General features: G+C 35.0%; 1 pseudogene; it reads left to right on the top strand.

The window, feature by feature from the left end:
- Positions 1–1,050: 1,050 nt before the first annotated feature.
- LOC102764917 overlaps positions 1,051–6,882 on the top strand; it is an 18,652-nt pseudogene continuing 12,820 nt past the window's right edge.

Below are 6,882 nucleotides of genomic sequence, written 5' to 3'. Positions count from 1 at the left end.
CCCTTTGTTTTTAAACACTACAGGTCTAATTCAATACAGCAGCCACATTATTTCAATTCAGTCCAGTGTAATAGTTAAATTCTAATTTAATTTAGCGTTTTGCTCTTCCCCCAGGTGAAGCCTGACCAACACAAGAAGCCTGGTGTTGGGGAGGATGGGCACAGAATAGTTCTCTATTGTCTAATCCACCGGCTCCTTGCTCAATAACCAAGATTTCCATTCCCTACAAATGTTTGCTGAGGAAGAAATATAAGGTCCAGAAAAACGGCAAACATAAGGTCCAAAAAAAGTGTCCGTCGCCGAAACCGGTTTGGCTCAGTGGATAGAGTGTCGGCCTGAGGACTGAAGGTTCCTGGGTTTGATTCTGATCAAGGGCACATACCTCGGTCCCCTGCCCTGGTGGGGGGTGGGGGGATGCAAGAAGCAACCAATTGATGTTTCTCTATCACATCAATGTTTCTCTCTGTCTCACTGTTGTTTCTCTCTCTCTCTCTCTCTCTCTCTCTCTCTCTCTCTCTCTCTCTCCCTTTCTCTCTGATATCAATAAAAATATATTTTTTAAAAATCCTTTTCTCTATTAAAAAATAGATAAAATGCCAATATTAGAGATTAAAAAGCATATTCACTGTACATACCAGGAGAATGGAAGAGACAAAGAATCTGTGAACTTGAACATATATCAATAGAAATTACATAATCTGAAGAATAGGGGAAGATATTTTTTTAATTAACACAATAAATGAGAACATAAATACAGACTGGGAGGAAATATTAATTAAAATACATCTGATAAAGAATTGTTATTCAAACTATACCAAGAACTCTTAAAACTCAACAATAAAAAAGAAACCACCCAAATAAATAATGGGCCAAAGACCATAACCAACACCTCACCAAATAAGATATACACATTGCAAATGGGCATATGAAAAAATGCTCCACATCATATGGCATCAGGGAAACACAAATTACAGAATAATGAGATACTACTACACTTCTATAAAATGGCAAAAATCCAAAATACTGACAATACCAAATGCTGATGAAGATATGGAGCAACAGGAACTCTCATTCACGACTGAAGGCAATGCAAAACGGTACCGACACTTGGAAGACAGGTTGGCAGTTTATTAAAAAGCAAATATGCCCTTATCATAAAATCCAGCAATTACACTCCTTGGTATTTACACAAAGGAGTCTAAAAATTATGTCCACCCAAAAATCTGTACATGGATGTTTATAGCAGCTTTATTCATAATTGCCCAAATTTAGGAGCATTCAAGATGTCTTTCAGTAGATGAATGAATAAGTAAACTGTGGTCCACACAGACAATGGAAAATTAGCCAGTGCAAAAAATAAATGAGCTACCAATGCATGAAAATATATGAAGGAACCTTAGATGCACATTACCTAGTGAAAAAAAAACCAGTCTTAAAGACTACATACTATATGATTCCAAATACTTGACATTCTGGAAGAAGTAAAACCACAGAGAAAGTAAAATGATCAGTAGTTTCCAGGGCTTTGGAGGGTAGGGAAGCAAGTTGAGTAGGTAAGGTACAGAGGATTTTTATGGCAATAAAAGTATTCTGTATGATACTGTATTGGTAGATACATATGGTTATATATGTGTCTAAAGTTTAAACCCATGTAATATACAACACCAAGAATGAATCCTGAGGTAATCAAAGAACTTTGGATGATAATGATTTGTCAATGTAGGGTAATAGATTGTATCAAATGTATCGCTCTGATTTGGGATGTTGGTAGTTTGTGTATTGCTTCTTTTCAAAATACTTCTGTGTGTTTTGATGTTTTGAAATCTTAATAAACTTTCTACCTGTGAAGAGACACCACTCCCTGGGCTGGTCAATTCTTAGAGATAGTGAAAGGCTCAATCAGGAGCATGACTTTGTAATGAAGACTAACCAATCCAGAGGCATACCTCTTTTATCTGGACTGCACACTTCAGGAGGCAATATTGCTCTGCCTTGATCATCCCAGGGTCAAGTTCCAGGAACCTAGGGACCGTCTATGACTTAGAGTCTGCCAATGGAAAATGACATATAATATACAGGAGAACCCGTACAATTAATAGTTGGCTACTCATGAAGGAGTAAGGATGTCAGAAGAGAATGAAACATCTTTAAAAATGCAGAATTAAAAAGAAAACAATCCTGCCAACAATGTTTTCTTTTTCTAAAGAAAATATCATTCACTGATGAAGTAAAAATAAGGACATTTTCAAATAATAAATGAAAAATAAAGGAATGTGTTACCATCAGTCCTATTTTACAGGAAGTAGTCAAGGAAGTTATTCAGTTAGAAGAAAGTTGACACAAGATAGAAAGTTGGATTGTCAAAATAGAATAAAGAGCACTGGAAATGGAAAATATAAAAAGACAATTTTTCCTTTAAAGGCCTTTAAAATACATAAGAAAGTTTAAAGCAAGCTTTATGGGTATATCATCTATGGTGAAATAATACATATAATAACCATAGCATAAAAGATGGGAAGGGGATAAAACAACCTTTATGGTTCCAAGGTTTATACATTTTAAAGGCCTGCAACATAAACTCTAAGTAGATTGTGAAATGTTAAGGATATGTCTAACCATGTAATACAGTTTTTAAAATTCTTGGCCTAATTTTGAGGCCCTGGTTAGAGGCAGTTCAGTTCCCATTTCTGGGCAGTCAATTAAGTCCACATTCCTAACCACTTCCCTCCCTTATTAGGCTCTCACACACCTTATTACATTATGTTTGCTCTAATTGCCCCAAAGCCAGATATCAGACAACCTGGGACAGCACCTATGCCCCAGAGCCCACTGAAATTACTCAAACTAGCCAATCCTAAACCTGCTTGTCTTGCTTCTACCTTTCCATCCCAGGGAAACCACAATAAAGGTGTTTGCCTATAGTTTCCCTCTCTCCCTCTGCCTCTAGTGCTTCCCTTGAGTTGTTCTGGGTAGTGTACTGTTTCCCCAGGGAACTGTAAGTATACTGAAATGTAAAACTCCTTCTGCCTTCTTTTTCTTGATCTTCATCTGGACTTAACATACCAGATCCAAGGTAATAGGGTTAAAATCATTTTCTAGGTAAGTCACTGGAATAAAGGAAGCAAAGAAGTAAAGAAAACGTTTTAAAAAATGGAATAATAAATTTAGTTAAATAATACAAAAAAGGCAGGAAAAAAGAAACAGAAGGATAAAATACAGAAAGGATAAGTTAAGTGCAAATATTAGAAAGATGAAAAATAGTAAACATGAAACAATATCAATAATTACATTAAACTTTAATAAACTACACATACAATAAAAAGGCAGATATTATAAAATGCATTAAAATCAAGACTAAACTACATCACTGAATAAAACTACATACACTGATATAAAAGTCACATCTTACATATAAAACCACAGATAAGATGAAAGTAAATAGATTTTAAATGTATACTATGAGAGCAGTAAGCATAAAAAGGCTGAAGCAACTACTTAATATAAATATATTCATAACAATGAGTATTAAAAAATAAAATGGGACATTTCATAATGATTAAGGGGATCATCACTAGGACTTAACTATTATAAATATGCATGTGCCTATTAACAGTGCTATGGAGTAAATAAAGCAAAAATTGATAGAACTAGAGAGAAATAGATAATTCCACATTCATAATAGGAGATGTTGTCAAGAGTAGGAACATACAGCTGCTAATCTCAAGTGAGGTTTCCTACCACATGGAGGACATCAGAGACCATAATAATCCCAGTAACCATTAGGAGCTCAAAGACCTCAGCTCACTGAGTCTTCTATAAGTTCAGATTTTCCAAAGAAAAAGATTCAGTACTTTAGGCACTGGTTGGAACAACAGTTATTCACAGAAAGAAAGAATCACAGGAAGATCAGTGTCTATAGTATGTTCTGGACTGCCATGGCAAGCTTATACTTCCCAATACCCTGCTAGGAGATAAGGCTGCACACACCGCCCCTCTTCATGTTGCAGGCAAACACCTCAACCTCTTCCAATGAGAGTGGGGCTGGTCAGGTACCATATGACACACATGCTAAAGCAATATAAGGAAGTTCACCACATACCCAGGAGAGAGGACAGGTTTTCCTAATAAGAAGGAAGAATCTGGAACCAAGCAACAACCCAACAACCCAGCACCCATTTTCCATACAGGAGATGTTTCTGGTCCAGGGCACTGAATGGACAATCCCAGAGAAGGGTGGCAGGTCAAGCAGTGGTTGCTTCAGCACATTCTAATAAGAACAAAAAGCTGCCCCTTTTATGATGGAAGCAGTCTACCGTAATCAACCTGCAAACAGGTAGCTGGCTGATCCCACCAATAAATGGTGCAATGTTGGGGATGCTGTGTTGCTCTCTATTGTTGGCAGATTGGGCACTCCTGTGGCCATAGCTACTGCAGGTCACAGAATAGCTGCTTCCCCAACAAATGCCAAACCAACTCTGTCAGCAATTTCCAGAACTAGATAAAATAAGCAATACAAAGAAAATCTGGAAAACACTATCAACTAATGATAACCAACAACTGCAGGATATATATTCCTTTGTTGTGCACACAATGTAATTATTCATCTAAATGAAGTACAAGAGCATAAAACCATTATGTTTTCTGACTAGAGTAAAATTAAATTAGAAATTAATATAAGTGATATCTATATATACAGAAACTCCAAATTTTTAGAAATTAAAAAACACAGTTCTAAATAAAACCGGGGCAAAGAAGAAATAAAAATAATTAGAAAACATTTAAAGCTGAATGTAATAAATATATATGGAAACCTGTGAAATGCATCTAAAGAAGTCCTTAGTGGAAACCTTATAGCTTTAAATGAATATATTAGAAGTAAAAAAAAAATCCAAAACCAATAATGTAAGGATTTACCTAAAGAATCTAGACAACGAAGAACAAAATTAAACCAAAATAAATATAAGGAAAAAAGTAATAATGATAAGGGTAGATATCAACTGAACAAAAAAATAATAAAAAAATAGAGAAAATGAATGACACTGAAAGATGATGGTCAGGAAAAAAAATCATATTCAAGATAAAAAGACAAGACACACTAATTATGAGCATCAGAAATAAAAGCGGGGAAATAATTAAAGTACTAGAGACATTGAAAGAATAAAAAGGGGATATTATAAAAAATGTCATGCCCAGAAATTTGACATTTTATGTATCTTTCAACTCCTTGAAAAACACAAATTACCAAAACTGACACAAAAATAAAATAATGCATTGCCATATGTTAATTAAAGGAACTGAATTCACAATTCAAACCATTCCCTAAAAGAAATTTCAGGCCCAGGTGTTTTCATTGGTGCATGCCATCAAACATTTAAAGAACAATAATAGCAATCTTACACAAACACTTTCAGAATGTAAAAGAAAATTAAATACCAACCCACTTGAGCAGATAATTACTCCATTAATACCATAACCACATGCGGACACCACAAAAAAAAAAAAACACAAGAAAATTACAAATCAGTTTTCCAATAAATACAAAAACAAAATTTTTCAGAAAATATTGCAAAACCAAATCTTGCAAACACAAGAGGTTTGGCTCTAGAATTTCAAACTTAATTTTCATTAAAAAAATCAGTCAATGCAAGTTACCATATTAATAAATAAAAGACAAGAAAACAGATGATACTTTCAGTAGATGCAGGCAAAGCATTATACAAAATCCAACAGCCACTAATGGTAAAAATCTCTTAGGAAACTAGAAAAAGAAATGCACATCCTCAAATTGATAAACTCACAGAAAAATCGCCTATAGCTATCATAATCAATGATAAAAAACTCCTGCTCTTACCTTAAGATGGGGAACAAGGTACAGATGTCTGCTCTCAACACTGCTATTCAATATCACCTTAAGTGTTCCAGTAACTGAAATACTGTAATATCAGAAAAAGAAATAAAACACATTGGTAAGGAGGAATAAAATTATCTCTATTCATAAAAGACAATTTTTTTACAGAGAAATCCCTGATGAATATATAAGAAATGGTCATAGGAACTGAAAATTCTTAAAGAAATTATAATAGAGCTACTAGAAGTAATAATTTAATTTAGCAAAGTCACAGGATACAAGACAAGTATAGCCTCCATTGAAATTAAATATTTTTGCTCTTTGAAGAAAACAAAAAGCCACATGTTGGGATAAAATAATTGCAAACATATCTCTGACAAAGTTTTGTAAATAGAATATACAGAGAAAATGTTAAGAAGACTAATAAACAAATTGAAATGAGAAAATATTTTAAGAGACACTTCATCCAAGAAAATATATGAATGGGCTAATGAGCACAGATGCCACCAGCAAGCATCAGAGAAATAGAAATTAACAGCATAATGTTAAAATACTAGAAATGTTAAAATTTAAAAGTTGACAAAACAATGTTGGTAAAGATGTAAAGGAACTGATGCTGGGATTGCAAATGTAAAACATCATTGGAAAACTGCTGGGGTCCAACCCCAGCAGGTCCAGGGGTCCCCAAAGGTGTGGACGGAGTCGGCGAAGAAGGAATGACACAGAGACAGTGCTCAGTTGATCAGCAGCCTAGCCAAGATCTCTAGCCAAGTTCTGGTCAGGATCTCCAGCGAAGTTCTGGTTAGGATCTTCAGCCAGGTTCTGTAGCCTAAGTTCCGTGTAAGTTCTGTCTCCTAAGTTCTGTCTCTTAAGTTCTGTCTCTTAAGTTCTGTCTGTAGGTTCTGAGTTCTGTGTCTCGGGTCCGTCTCTTGGTCTGCCTCTCTAGGTTCTGACTCCTATTGTCTTGTTGCATCTGTATTTATACCAGTTGATTCTAATCCTATCAATCTCTATTCCAAAGGTTAGGGCGTTTC

This window comes from Myotis davidii, unplaced genomic scaffold (assembly GCF_000327345.1).
Source record: "Myotis davidii unplaced genomic scaffold, ASM32734v1 scaffold418, whole genome shotgun sequence".
In the NCBI taxonomy this organism is placed as follows: Eukaryota; Metazoa; Chordata; class Mammalia; order Chiroptera; family Vespertilionidae; genus Myotis; species Myotis davidii.
The sequence above is the reverse complement of the archived record's forward strand: the minus strand, read 5'-3'. Positions and strand labels throughout refer to the sequence as shown.